Consider the following 17,142-nt stretch of genomic DNA (forward strand, 5'->3'; position numbering starts at 1 on the left):
CACAATATTGTGAATTATACATCTACCCACAAATAAGACACCATTCCTGGGTAAATGGACCAACCAGAACCAATCAGGACCAGTTCCAATACAAGCACTCGTTGTCATAAAAGTGCCCAAATTAGGCACACTGTTTGTGGCATAACTTTACTTCACAACTACCCTGGAAGATTATTTTATACAGAATTGTCAATATACATGTACCCTCATATGAGACAAAAATTCAGGTTAAATGGACCAACCAGAACCACCCAAGACCAGTTCCAAGACAACCACTATTTTTAACGCAATTTACCCCAATTTGGGCACTATTTCTTGCCTAACATCCCCCCAGAACCTCCCTGGAAGACTAATTTTACACAATATTGTGAATTATACATCTACCCACAAATAAGACACCATTCCTGGGTAAATGGACCAACCAGAACCAATCAGGACCAGTTCCAATACAAGCACTCGTTGTCATAAAAGTGCCCAAATTAGGCACACTGTTTGTGGCATAACTTTACTTCACAACTACCCTGGAAGATTATTTTATACAGAATTGTCAATATACATGTACCCTCATATGAGACAAAAATTCAGGTTAAATGGACCAACCAGAACCACCCAAGACCAGTTCCAAGACAACCACTATTTTTAACGCAATTTACCCCAATTTGGGCACTATTTCTTGCCTAACATCCCCCCAGAACCTCCCTGGAAGACTAATTTTACACAATATTGTGAATTATACATCTACCCACAAATAAGACACCATTCCTGGGTAAATGGACCAACCAGAACCAATCAGGACCAGTTCCAATACAAGCACTCGTTGTCATAAAAGTGCCCAAATTAGGCACACTGTTTGTGGCATAACTTTACTTCACAACTACCCTGGAAGATTATTTTATACAGAATGGTCAATATACACCTACCCTCATATGAGACAAAAATTCAGGTTAAATGGACCAAACAGAACCACCCAAGACCAGTTCCAATGCAACCACTATTTTTAACGAAAATTACCCCAATTTGGACACTTATTCTTGCCTAACATCCACCCAGAAACTCCCTGGAAGATTATTTTATAGAAAATGGTCAATATACATCTCCCCTCATATGAGACAAAAAATCAGGGTAAATGGACCAACCAGAACCGCTCAGGACCAGTTCCAACACAAGCACTCGTTGTCATAAAAGTGCCCAAATTAGGCACACTGTTTGTGGCATAACTTTACTTCACAACTACCCTGGAAGATTATTTTATACAGAATTGTCAATATACATCTACCCTCATATGAGACAAAAATTCAGGTTAAATGGACCAACCAGAACCACCCAAGACCAGTTCCAAGACAACCACTATTTTTAACGCAATTTACCCCAATTTGGGCACTATTTCTTGCCTAACATCCCCCCAGAACCTCCCTGGAAGACTAATTTTACACAATATTGTGAATTATACATCTAACCACAAATAAGACACCATTCCTGGGTAAATGGACCAACCAGAACCAATCAGGACCAGTTCCAATACAAGCACTCGTTGTCATAAAAGTGCCCAAATTAGGCACACTGTTTGTGGCATAACTTTACTTCACAACTACCCTGGAAGATTATTTTATACAGAATGGTCAATATACATCTACCCTCATATGAGACAAAAATTCAGGTTAAATGGACCAAACAGAACCACCCAAGACCAGTTCCAATGCAACCACTATTTTTAACGAAAATTACCCCAATTTGGACACTTATTTTTGCCTAACATCCACCCAGAAACTCCCTGGAAGATTATTTTATAGAAAATGGTCAATATACATCTCCCCTCATATGAGACAAAAATTCAGGGTAAATGGACCAACCAGAACCGCTCAGGACCAGTTCCAAGACAAGCACTCGTTGTCATAAAAGTGCCCATATTAGGTACATTGATTGTTGCATAACTTTACTTCACAACTACCCTGGAAGATTATTTTATACAGAATGGTCAATATACATCTACCCTCATAGGAGACAAAAATTCAGGGTAAATGGACCAACCAGAACCACCCAAGACCAGTTCCAAGACAACCACTATTTTTGACGCAATTTACCCCAATTTGGGCACTTATTCTTGCCTAACATCCCCCCAGAACCTCCCTGGAAGACTAATTTTACACAAAATTGTGAAGTATACATCTACCCACAAATAAGACACCATTCCTGGGTAAATGGACCAACCAGAACCACTCAGGACCAGTTCCAACACAAGCACTCGTTGTCATAAAAGTGCCCAAATTAGGCACACTGTTTGTGGCATAACTTTACTTCACAACTACCCTGGAAGATTATTTTATACAGAATTGTCAATATACATCTACCCTCATATGAGACAAAAATTCAGGTTAAATGGACCAACCAGAACCACCCAAGACCAGTTCCAAGACAACCACTATTTTTAACGCAATTTACCCCAATTTGGGCACTATTTCTTGCCTAACATCCCCCCAGAACCTCCCTGGAAGACTAATTTTACACAAAATTGTGAAGTATACATCTACCCACAAATAAGACACCATTCCTGGGTAAATGGACCAACCAGAACCACTCAGGACCAGTTCCAACACAAGCACTCGTTGTCATAAAAGTGCCCAAATTAGGCACACTGTTTGTGGCATAACTTTACTTCACAACTACCCTGGAAGATTATTTTATACAGAATGGTCAATATACACCTACCCTCATATGAGACAAAAATTCAGGTTAAATGGACCAAACAGAACCACCCAAGACCAGTTCCAATGCAACCACTATTTTTAACGAAAATTACCCCAATTTGGACACTTATTCTTGCCTAACATCCACCCAGAAACTCCCTGGAAGATTATTTTATAGAAAATGGTCAATATACATCTCCCCTCATATGAGACAAAAAATCAGGGTAAATGGACCAACCAGAACCGCTCAGGACCAGTTCCAACACAAGCACTCGTTGTCATAAAAGTGCCCAAATTAGGCACACTGTTTGTGGCATAACTTTACTTCACAACTACCCTGGAAGATTATTTTATACAGAATTGTCAATATACATCTACCCTCATATGAGACAAAAATTCAGGTTAAATGGACCAACCAGAACCACCCAAGACCAGTTCCAAGACAACCACTATTTTTAACGCAATTTACCCCAATTTGGGCACTATTTCTTGCCTAACATCCCCCCAGAACCTCCCTGGAAGACTAATTTTACACAATATTGTGAATTATACATCTAACCACAAATAAGACACCATTCCTGGGTAAATGGACCAACCAGAACCAATCAGGACCAGTTCCAATACAAGCACTCGTTGTCATAAAAGTGCCCAAATTAGGCACACTGTTTGTGGCATAACTTTACTTCACAACTACCCTGGAAGATTATTTTATACAGAATGGTCAATATACATCTACCCTCATATGAGACAAAAATTCAGGTTAAATGGACCAAACAGAACCACCCAAGACCAGTTCCAATGCAACCACTATTTTTAACGAAAATTACCCCAATTTGGACACTTATTTTTGCCTAACATCCACCCAGAAACTCCCTGGAAGATTATTTTATAGAAAATGGTCAATATACATCTCCCCTCATATGAGACAAAAATTCAGGGTAAATGGACCAACCAGAACCGCTCAGGACCAGTTCCAAGACAAGCACTCGTTGTCATAAAAGTGCCCATATTAGGTACATTGATTGTTGCATAACTTTACTTCACAACTACCCTGGAAGATTATTTTATACAGAATGGTCAATATACATCTACCCTCATAGGAGACAAAAATTCAGGGTAAATGGACCAACCAGAACCACCCAAGACCAGTTCCAAGACAACCACTATTTTTGACGCAATTTACCCCAATTTGGGCACTTATTCTTGCCTAACATCCCCCCAGAACCTCCCTGGAAGACTAATTTTACACAAAATTGTGAAGTATACATCTACCCACAAATAAGACACCATTCCTGGGTAAATGGACCAACCAGAACCACTCAGGACCAGTTCCAACACAAGCACTCGTTGTCATAAAAGTGCCCAAATTAGGCACACTGTTTGTGGCATAACTTTACTTCACAACTACCCTGGAAGATTATTTTATACAGAATTGTCAATATACATCTACCCTCATATGAGACAAAAATTCAGGTTAAATGGACCAACCAGAACCACCCAAGACCAGTTCCAAGACAACCACTATTTTTAACGCAATTTACCCCAATTTGGGCACTATTTCTTGCCTAACATCCCCCCAGAACCTCCCTGGAAGACTAATTTTACACAATATTTTGAATTATACATCTACCCACAAATAAGACACCATTCCTGGGTAAATGGACCAACCAGAACCAATCAGGACCAGTTCCAATACAAGCACTCGTTGTCATAAAAGTGCCCAAATTAGGCACACTGTTTGTGGCATAACTTTACTTCACAACTACCCTGGAAGATTATTTTATACAGAATGGTCAATATACATCTACCCTCATATGAGACAAAAATTCAGGTTAAATGGACCAAACAGAACCACCCAAGACCAGTTCCAATGCAACCACTATTTTTAACGAAAATTACCCCAATTTGGACACTTATTCTTGCCTAACATCCACCCAGAAACTCCCTGGAAGATTATTTTATAGAAAATGGTCAATATACATCTCCCCTCATATGAGACAAAAATTCAGGGTAAATGGACCAACCAGAACCGCTCAGGACCAGTTCCAACACAAGCACTCGTTGTCATAAAAGTGCCCAAATTAGGCACACTGTTTGTGGCATAACTTTACTTCACAACTACCCTGGAAGATTATTTTATACAGAATTGTCAATATACATCTCCCCTCATATGAGACAAAAATTCAGGTTAAATGGACCAACCAGAACCACCCAAGACCAGTTCCAAGACAACCACTATTTTTAACGCAATTTACCCCAATTTGGGCACTATTTCTTGCCTAACATCCCCCCAGAACCTCCCTGGAAGACTAATTTTACACAATATTGTGAATTATACATCTACCCACAAATAAGACACCATTCCTGGGTAAATGGACCAACCAGAACCAATCAGGACCAGTTCCAATACAAGCACTCGTTGTCATAAAAGTGCCCAAATTAGGCACACTGTTTGTGGCATAACTTTACTTCACAACTACCCTGGAAGATTATTTTATACAGAATGGTCAATATACATCTACCCTCATATGAGACAAAAATTCAGGTTAAATGGACCAAACAGAACCACCCAAGACCAGTTCCAATGCAACCACTATTTTTAACGAAAATTACCCCAATTTGGACACTTATTCTTGCCTAACATCCACCCAGAAACTCCCTGGAAGATTATTTTATAGAAAATGGTCAATATACATCTCCCCTCATATGAGACAAAAAATCAGGGTAAATGGACCAACCAGAACCGCTCAGGACCAGTTCCAACACAAGCACTCGTTGTCATAAAAGTGCCCAAATTAGGCACACTGTTTGTGGCATAACTTTACTTCACAACTACCCTGGAAGATTATTTTATACAGAATTGTCAATATACATCTACCCTCATATGAGACAAAAATTCAGGTTAAATGGACCAACCAGAACCACCCAAGACCAGTTCCAAGACAACCACTATTTTTAACGCAATTTACCCCAATTTGGGCACTATTTCTTGCCTAACATCCCCCCAGAACCTCCCTGGAAGACTAATTTTACACAATATTGTGAATTATACATCTAACCACAAATAAGACACCATTCCTGGGTAAATGGACCAACCAGAACCAATCAGGACCAGTTCCAATACAAGCACTCGTTGTCATAAAAGTGCCCAAATTAGGCACACTGTTTGTGGCATAACTTTACTTCACAACTACCCTGGAAGATTATTTTATACAGAATGGTCAATATACATCTACCCTCATATGAGACAAAAATTCAGGTTAAATGGACCAAACAGAACCACCCAAGACCAGTTCCAATGCAACCACTATTTTTAACGAAAATTACCCCAATTTGGACACTTATTCTTGCCTAACATCCACCCAGAAACTCCCTGGAAGATTATTTTATAGAAAATGGTCAATATACATCTCCCCTCATATGAGACAAAAATTCAGGGTAAATGGACCAACCAGAACCGCTCAGGACCAGTTCCAAGACAAGCACTCGTTGTCATAAAAGTGCCCATATTAGGTACATTGATTGTTGCATAACTTTACTTCACAACTACCCTGGAAGATTATTTTATACAGAATGGTCAATATACATCTACCCTCATAGGAGACAAAAATTCAGGGTAAATGGACCAACCAGAACCACCCAAGACCAGTTCCAAGACAACCACTATTTTTGACGCAATTTACCCCAATTTGGGCACTTATTCTTGCCTAACATCCCCCCAGAACCTCCCTGGAAGACTAATTTTACACAAAATTGTGAAGTATACATCTACCCACAAATAAGACACCATTCCTGGGTAAATGGACCAACCAGAACCACTCAGGACCAGTTCCAATACAAGCACTCGTTGTCATAAAAGTGCCCAAATTAGGCACACTGTTTGTGGCATAACTTTACTTCACAACTACCCTGGAAGATTATTTTATACAGAATGGTCAATATACATCTACCCTCATATGAGACAAAAATTCAGGTTAAATGGACCAAACAGAACCACCCAAGACCAGTTCCAATGCAACCACTATTTTTAACGAAAATTACCCCAATTTGGACACTTATTCTTGCCTAACATCCACCCAGAAACTCCCTGGAAGATTATTTTATAGAAAATGGTCAATATACATCTCCCCTCATATGAGACAAAAATTCAGGGTAAATGGACCAACCAGAACCGCTCAGGACCAGTTCCAAGACAAGCACTCGTTGTCATAAAAGTGCCCATATTAGGTACATTGATTGTGGCATAACTTTACTTCACAACTACCCTGGAAGATTATTTTATACAGAATGGTCAATATACATCTACCCTCATATGAGACAAAAATTCAGGTTAAATGGACCAACCAGAACCACCCAAGACCAGTTCCAAGACAACCACTATTTTTAACGCAATTTACCCCAATTTGGGCACTATTTCTTGCCTAACATCCCCCCAGAACCTCCCTGGAAGACTAATTTTACACAAAATTGTGAAGTATACATCTACCCACAAATAAGACACCATTCCTGGGTAAATGGACCAACCAGAACCACTCAGGACCAGTTCCAACACAAGCACTCGTTGTCATAAAAGTGCCCAAATTAGGCACACTGTTTGTGGCATAACTTTACTTCACAACTACCCTGGAAGATTATTTTATACAGAATGGTCAATATACACCTACCCTCATATGAGACAAAAATTCAGGTTAAATGGACCAAACAGAACCACCCAAGACCAGTTCCAATGCAACCACTATTTTTAACGAAAATTACCCCAATTTGGACACTTATTCTTGCCTAACATCCACCCAGAAACTCCCTGGAAGATTATTTTATAGAAAATGGTCAATATACATCTCCCCTCATATGAGACAAAAAATCAGGGTAAATGGACCAACCAGAACCGCTCAGGACCAGTTCCAACACAAGCACTCGTTGTCATAAAAGTGCCCAAATTAGGCACACTGTTTGTGGCATAACTTTACTTCACAACTACCCTGGAAGATTATTTTATACAGAATTGTCAATATACATCTACCCTCATATGAGACAAAAATTCAGGTTAAATGGACCAACCAGAACCACCCAAGACCAGTTCCAAGACAACCACTATTTTTAACGCAATTTACCCCAATTTGGGCACTATTTCTTGCCTAACATCCCCCCAGAACCTCCCTGGAAGACTAATTTTACACAATATTGTGAATTATACATCTAACCACAAATAAGACACCATTCCTGGGTAAATGGACCAACCAGAACCAATCAGGACCAGTTCCAATACAAGCACTCGTTGTCATAAAAGTGCCCAAATTAGGCACACTGTTTGTGGCATAACTTTACTTCACAACTACCCTGGAAGATTATTTTATACAGAATGGTCAATATACATCTACCCTCATATGAGACAAAAATTCAGGTTAAATGGACCAAACAGAACCACCCAAGACCAGTTCCAATGCAACCACTATTTTTAACGAAAATTACCCCAATTTGGACACTTATTTTTGCCTAACATCCACCCAGAAACTCCCTGGAAGATTATTTTATAGAAAATGGTCAATATACATCTCCCCTCATATGAGACAAAAATTCAGGGTAAATGGACCAACCAGAACCGCTCAGGACCAGTTCCAAGACAAGCACTCGTTGTCATAAAAGTGCCCATATTAGGTACATTGATTGTTGCATAACTTTACTTCACAACTACCCTGGAAGATTATTTTATACAGAATGGTCAATATACATCTACCCTCATAGGAGACAAAAATTCAGGGTAAATGGACCAACCAGAACCACCCAAGACCAGTTCCAAGACAACCACTATTTTTGACGCAATTTACCCCAATTTGGGCACTTATTCTTGCCTAACATCCCCCCAGAACCTCCCTGGAAGACTAATTTTACACAAAATTGTGAAGTATACATCTACCCACAAATAAGACACCATTCCTGGGTAAATGGACCAACCAGAACCACTCAGGACCAGTTCCAACACAAGCACTCGTTGTCATAAAAGTGCCCAAATTAGGCACACTGTTTGTGGCATAACTTTACTTCACAACTACCCTGGAAGATTATTTTATACAGAATTGTCAATATACATCTACCCTCATATGAGACAAAAATTCAGGTTAAATGGACCAACCAGAACCACCCAAGACCAGTTCCAAGACAACCACTATTTTTAACGCAATTTACCCCAATTTGGGCACTATTTCTTGCCTAACATCCCCCCAGAACCTCCCTGGAAGACTAATTTTACACAATATTTTGAATTATACATCTACCCACAAATAAGACACCATTCCTGGGTAAATGGACCAACCAGAACCAATCAGGACCAGTTCCAATACAAGCACTCGTTGTCATAAAAGTGCCCAAATTAGGCACACTGTTTGTGGCATAACTTTACTTCACAACTACCCTGGAAGATTATTTTATACAGAATGGTCAATATACATCTACCCTCATATGAGACAAAAATTCAGGTTAAATGGACCAAACAGAACCACCCAAGACCAGTTCCAATGCAACCACTATTTTTAACGAAAATTACCCCAATTTGGACACTTATTCTTGCCTAACATCCACCCAGAAACTCCCTGGAAGATTATTTTATAGAAAATGGTCAATATACATCTCCCCTCATATGAGACAAAAATTCAGGGTAAATGGACCAACCAGAACCGCTCAGGACCAGTTCCAACACAAGCACTCGTTGTCATAAAAGTGCCCAAATTAGGCACACTGTTTGTGGCATAACTTTACTTCACAACTACCCTGGAAGATTATTTTATACAGAATTGTCAATATACATCTCCCCTCATATGAGACAAAAATTCAGGTTAAATGGACCAACCAGAACCACCCAAGACCAGTTCCAAGACAACCACTATTTTTAACGCAATTTACCCCAATTTGGGCACTATTTCTTGCCTAACATCCCCCCAGAACCTCCCTGGAAGACTAATTTTACACAATATTGTGAATTATACATCTACCCACAAATAAGACACCATTCCTGGGTAAATGGACCAACCAGAACCAATCAGGACCAGTTCCAATACAAGCACTCGTTGTCATAAAAGTGCCCAAATTAGGCACACTGTTTGTGGCATAACTTTACTTCACAACTACCCTGGAAGATTATTTTATACAGAATGGTCAATATACATCTACCCTCATATGAGACAAAAATTCAGGTTAAATGGACCAAACAGAACCACCCAAGACCAGTTCCAATGCAACCACTATTTTTAACGAAAATTACCCCAATTTGGACACTTATTCTTGCCTAACATCCACCCAGAAACTCCCTGGAAGATTATTTTATAGAAAATGGTCAATATACATCTCCCCTCATATGAGACAAAAAATCAGGGTAAATGGACCAACCAGAACCGCTCAGGACCAGTTCCAACACAAGCACTCGTTGTCATAAAAGTGCCCAAATTAGGCACACTGTTTGTGGCATAACTTTACTTCACAACTACCCTGGAAGATTATTTTATACAGAATTGTCAATATACATCTACCCTCATATGAGACAAAAATTCAGGTTAAATGGACCAACCAGAACCACCCAAGACCAGTTCCAAGACAACCACTATTTTTAACGCAATTTACCCCAATTTGGGCACTATTTCTTGCCTAACATCCCCCCAGAACCTCCCTGGAAGACTAATTTTACACAATATTGTGAATTATACATCTAACCACAAATAAGACACCATTCCTGGGTAAATGGACCAACCAGAACCAATCAGGACCAGTTCCAATACAAGCACTCGTTGTCATAAAAGTGCCCAAATTAGGCACACTGTTTGTGGCATAACTTTACTTCACAACTACCCTGGAAGATTATTTTATACAGAATGGTCAATATACATCTACCCTCATATGAGACAAAAATTCAGGTTAAATGGACCAAACAGAACCACCCAAGACCAGTTCCAATGCAACCACTATTTTTAACGAAAATTACCCCAATTTGGACACTTATTCTTGCCTAACATCCACCCAGAAACTCCCTGGAAGATTATTTTATAGAAAATGGTCAATATACATCTCCCCTCATATGAGACAAAAATTCAGGGTAAATGGACCAACCAGAACCGCTCAGGACCAGTTCCAAGACAAGCACTCGTTGTCATAAAAGTGCCCATATTAGGTACATTGATTGTTGCATAACTTTACTTCACAACTACCCTGGAAGATTATTTTATACAGAATGGTCAATATACATCTACCCTCATAGGAGACAAAAATTCAGGGTAAATGGACCAACCAGAACCACCCAAGACCAGTTCCAAGACAACCACTATTTTTGACGCAATTTACCCCAATTTGGGCACTTATTCTTGCCTAACATCCCCCCAGAACCTCCCTGGAAGACTAATTTTACACAAAATTGTGAAGTATACATCTACCCACAAATAAGACACCATTCCTGGGTAAATGGACCAACCAGAACCACTCAGGACCAGTTCCAATACAAGCACTCGTTGTCATAAAAGTGCCCAAATTAGGCACACTGTTTGTGGCATAACTTTACTTCACAACTACCCTGGAAGATTATTTTATACAGAATGGTCAATATACATCTACCCTCATATGAGACAAAAATTCAGGTTAAATGGACCAAACAGAACCACCCAAGACCAGTTCCAATGCAACCACTATTTTTAACGAAAATTACCCCAATTTGGACACTTATTCTTGCCTAACATCCACCCAGAAACTCCCTGGAAGATTATTTTATAGAAAATGGTCAATATACATCTCCCCTCATATGAGACAAAAATTCAGGGTAAATGGACCAACCAGAACCGCTCAGGACCAGTTCCAAGACAAGCACTCGTTGTCATAAAAGTGCCCATATTAGGTACATTGATTGTGGCATAACTTTACTTCACAACTACCCTGGAAGATTATTTTATACAGAATGGTCAATATACATCTACCCTCATAGGAGACAAAAAATCAGGGTAAATGGACCAACCAGAACCACCCAAGACCAGTTCCAAGACAACCACTATTTTTGACGCAATTTACCCCAATTTGGGCACTTATTCTTGCCTAACATCCCCCCAGAACCTCCCTGGAAGACTAAATTTACACAAAATTGTGAAGTATACATCTACCCACAAATAAGACACCATTCCTGGGTAAATGGACCAACCAGAACCACTCAGGACCAGTTCCAACACAAGCACTCGTTGTCATAAAAGTGCCCAAATTAGGCACACTGTTTGTGGCATAACTTTACTTCACAACTACCCTGGAAGATTATTTTATACAGAATTGTCAATATACATCTACCCTCATATGAGACAAAAATTCAGGTTAAATGGACCAACCAGAACCACCCAAGACCAGTTCCAAGACAACCACTATTTTTAACGCAATTTACCCCAATTTGGGCACTATTTCTTGCCTAACATCCCCCCAGAACCTCCCTGGAAGACTAATTTTACACAATATTGTGAATTATACATCTACCCACAAATAAGACACCATTCCTGGGTAAATGGACCAACCAGAACCAATCAGGACCAGTTCCAATACAAGCACTCGTTGTCATAAAAGTGCCCAAATTAGGCACACTGTTTGTGGCATAACTTTACTTCACAACTACCCTGGAAGATTATTTTATACAGAATGGTCAATATACACCTACCCTCATATGAGACAAAAATTCAGGTTAAATGGACCAAACAGAACCACCCAAGACCAGTTCCAATGCAACCACTATTTTTAACGAAAATTACCCCAATTTGGACACTTATTCTTGCCTAACATCCACCCAGAAACTCCCTGGAAGATTATTTTATAGAAAATGGTCAATATACATCTCCCCTCATATGAGACAAAAATTCAGGGTAAATGGACCAACCAGAACCGCTCAGGACCAGTTCCAAGACAAGCACTCGTTGTCATAAAAGTGCCCATATTAGGTACATTGATTGTGGCATAACTTTACTTCACAACTACCCTGGAAGATTATTTTATACAGAATGGTCAATATACATCTACCCTCATAGGAGACAAAAATTCAGGGTAAATGGAACAACCAGAACCACCCAAGACCAGTTCCAAGACAACCACTATTTTTGACGCAATTTACCCCAATTTGGGCACTTATTCTTGCCTAACATCCCCCCAGAACCTCCCTGGAAGACTAATTTTACACAAAATTGTGAAGTATACATCTACCCACAAATAAGACACCATTCCTGGGTAAATGGACCAACCAGAACCACTCAGGACCAGTTCCAACACAAGCACTCGTTGTCATAAAAGTGCCCAAATTAGGCACACTGTTTGTGGCATAACTTTACTTCACAACTACCCTGGAAGATTATTTTATACAGAATTGTCAATATACATCTACCCTCATATGAGACAAAAATTCAGGTTAAATGGACCAACCAGAACCACCCAAGACCAGTTCCAAGACAACCACTATTTTTAACGCAATTTACCCCAATTTGGGCACTATTTCTTGCCTAACATCCCCCCAGAACCTCCCTGGAAGACTAATTTTACACAATATTGTGAATTATACATCTACCCACAAATAAGACACCATTCCTGGGTAAATGGACCAACCAGAACCAATCAGGACCAGTTCCAATACAAGCACTCGTTGTCATAAAAGTGCCCAAATTAGGCACACTGTTTGTGGCATAACTTTACTTCACAACTACCCTGGAAGATTATTTTATACAGAATGGTCAATATACATCTACCCTCATATGAGACAAAAATTCAGGTTAAATGGACCAAACAGAACCACCCAAGACCAGTTCCAATGCAACCACTATTTTTAACGAAAATTCCCCCAATTTGGACACTTATTCTTGCCTAACATCCACCCAGAAACTCCCTGGAAGATTATTTTATAGAAAATGGTCAATATACATCTCCCCTCATATGAGACAAAAATTCAGGGTAAATGGACCAACCAGAACCGCTCAGGACCAGTTCCAACACAAGCACTCGTTGTCATAAAAGTGCCCAAATTAGGCACACTGTTTGTGGCATAACTTTACTTCACAACTACCCTGGAAGATTATTTTATACAGAATTGTCGATATACATCTCCCCTCATATGAGACAAAAATTCAGGTTAAATGGACCAACCAGAACCACCCAAGACCAGTTCCAAGACAACCACTATTTTTAACGCAATTTACCCCAATTTGGGCACTATTTCTTGCCTAACATCCCCCCAGAACCTCCCTGGAAGACTAATTTTACACAATATTGTGAATTATACATCTACCCACAAATAAGACACCATTCCTGGGTAAATGGACCAACCAGAACCAATCAGGACCAGTTCCAATACAAGCACTCGTTGTCATAAAAGTGCCCAAATTAGGCACACTGTTTGTGGCATAACTTTACTTCACAACTACCCTGGAAGATTATTTTATACAGAATGGTCAATATACATCTACCCTCATATGAGACAAAAATTCAGGTTAAATGGACCAAACAGAACCACCCAAGACCAGTTCCAATGCAACCACTATTTTTAACGAAAATTACCCCAATTTGGACACTTATTCTTGCCTAACATCCACCCAGAAACTCCCTGGAAGATTATTTTATAGAAAATGGTCAATATACATCTCCCCTCATATGAGACAAAAATTCAGGGTAAATGGACCAACCAGAACCGCTCAGGACCAGTTCCAAGACAAGCACTCGTTGTCATAAAAGTGCCCATATTAGGTACATTGATTGTGGCATAACTTTACTTCACAACTACCCTGGAAGATTATTTTATACAGAATGGTCAATATACATCTACCCTCATAGGAGACAAAAATTCAGGGTAAATGGACCAACCAGAACCACCCAAGACCAGTTCCAAGACAACCACTATTTTTGACGCAATTTACCCCAATTTGGGCACTTATTCTTGCCTAACATCCCCCCAGAACCTCCCTGGAAGACTAATTTTACACAAAATTGTGAAGTATACATCTACCCACAAATAAGACACCATTCCTGGGTAAATGGACCAACCAGAACCACTCAGGACCAGTTCCAACACAAGCACTCGTTGTCATAAAAGTGCCCAAATTAGGCACACTGTTTGTGGCATAACTTTACTTCACAACTACCCTGGAAGATTATTTTATACAGAATTGTCAATATACATCTACCCTCATATGAGACAAAAATTCAGGTTAAATGGACCAAACAGAACCACCCAAGACCAGTTCCAATGCAACCACTATTTTTAACGAAAATTACCCCAATTTGGACACTTATTCTTGCCTAACATCCACCCAGAAACTCCCTGGAAGATTATTTTATAGAAAATGGTCAATATACATCTCCCCTCATATGAGACAAAAATTCAGGGTAAATGGACCAACCAGAACCGCTCAGGACCAGTTCCAACACAAGCACTCGTTGTCATAAAAGTGCCCAAATTAGGCACACTGTTTGTGGCATAACTTTACTTCACAACTACCCTGGAAGATTATTTTATACAGAATTGTCAATATACATCTCCCCTCATATGAGACAAAAATTCAGGTTAAATGGACCAACCAGAACCACCCAAGACCAGTTCCAAGACAACCACTATTTTTAACGCAATTTACCCCAATTTGGGCACTATTTCTTGCCTAACATCCCCCCAGAACCTCCCTGGAAGACTAATTTTACACAATATTGTGAATTATACATCTACCCACAAATAAGACACCATTCCTGGGTAAATGGACCAACCAGAACCAATCAGGACCAGTTCCAATACAAGCACTCGTTGTCATAAAAGTGCCCAAATTAGGCACACTGTTTGTGGCATAACTTTACTTCACAACTACCCTGGAAGATTATTTTATACAGAATGGTCAATATACATCTACCCTCATATGAGACAAAAATTCAGGTTAAATGGACCAAACAGAACCACCCAAGACCAGTTCCAATGCAACCACTATTTTTAACGAAAATTACCCCAATTTGGACACTTATTCTTGCCTAACATCCACCCAGAAACTCCCTGGAAGATTATTTTATAGAAAATGGTCAATATACATCTCCCCTCATATGAGACAAAAATTCAGGGTAAATGGACCAACCAGAACCGCTCAGGACCAGTTCCAAGACAAGCACTCGTTGTCATAAAAGTGCCCATATTAGGTACATTGATTGTGGCATAACTTTACTTCACAACTACCCTGGAAGATTATTTTATACAGAATGGTCAATATACATCTACCCTCATAGGAGACAAAAATTCAGGGTAAATGGACCAACCAGAACCACCCAAGACCAGTTCCAAGACAACCACTATTTTTGACGCAATTTACCCCAATTTGGGCACTTATTCTTGCCTAACATCCCCCCAGAACCTCCCTGGAAGACTAATTTTACACAAAATTGTGAAGTATACATCTACCCACAAATAAGACACCATTCCTGGGTAAATGGACCAACCAGAACCACTCAGGACCAGTTCCAACACAAGCACTCGTTGTCATAAAAGTGCCCAAATTAGGCACACTGTTTGTGGCATAACTTTACTTCACAACTACCCTGGAAGATTATTTTATACAGAATTGTCAATATACATCTACCCTCATATGAGACAAAAATTCAGGTTAAATGGACCAACCAGAACCACCCAAGACCAGTTCCAAGACAACCACTATTTTTAACGCAATTTACCCCAATTTGGGCACTATTTCTTGCCTAACATCCCCCCAGAAGATCCCTGGAAGACTAATTTTACACAATATTGTGAATTATACATCTACCCACAAATAAGACACCATTCCTGGGTAAATGGACCAACCAGAACCAATCAGGACCAGTTCCAATACAAGCACTCGTTGTCATAAAAGTGCCCAAATTAGGCACACTGTTTGTGGCATAACTTTACTTCACAACTACCCTGGAAGATTATTTTATACAGAATTGTCAATATACATGTACCCTCATATGAGACAAAAATTCAGGTTAAATGGACCAACCAGAACCACCCAAGACCAGTTCCAAGACAACCACTATTTTTAACGCAATTTACCCCAATTTGGGCACTATTTCTTGCCTAACATCCCCCCAGAACCTCCCTGGAAGACTAATTTTACACAATATTGTGAATTATACATCTACCCACAAATAAGACACCTTTCCTGGGTAAATGGACCAACCAGAACCAATCAGGACCAGTTCCAATACAAGCACTCGTTGTCATAAAAGTGCCCAAATTAGGCACACTGTTTGTGGCATAACTTTACTTCACAACTACCCTGGAAGATTATTTTATACAGAATGGTCAATATACACCTACCCTCATATGAGACAAAAATTCAGGTTAAATGGACCAAACAGAACCACCCAAGACCAGTTCCAATGCAACCACTATTTTTAACGAAAATTACCCCAATTTGGACACTTATTCTTGCCTAACATCCACCCAGAAACTCCCTGGAAGATTATT

The sequence above is a fragment of the Stigmatopora argus genome, unplaced genomic scaffold (genome assembly GCF_051989625.1).
Source record: "Stigmatopora argus isolate UIUO_Sarg unplaced genomic scaffold, RoL_Sarg_1.0 HiC_scaffold_37, whole genome shotgun sequence".
NCBI lineage: Eukaryota > Metazoa > Chordata > Actinopteri > Syngnathiformes > Syngnathidae > Stigmatopora > Stigmatopora argus.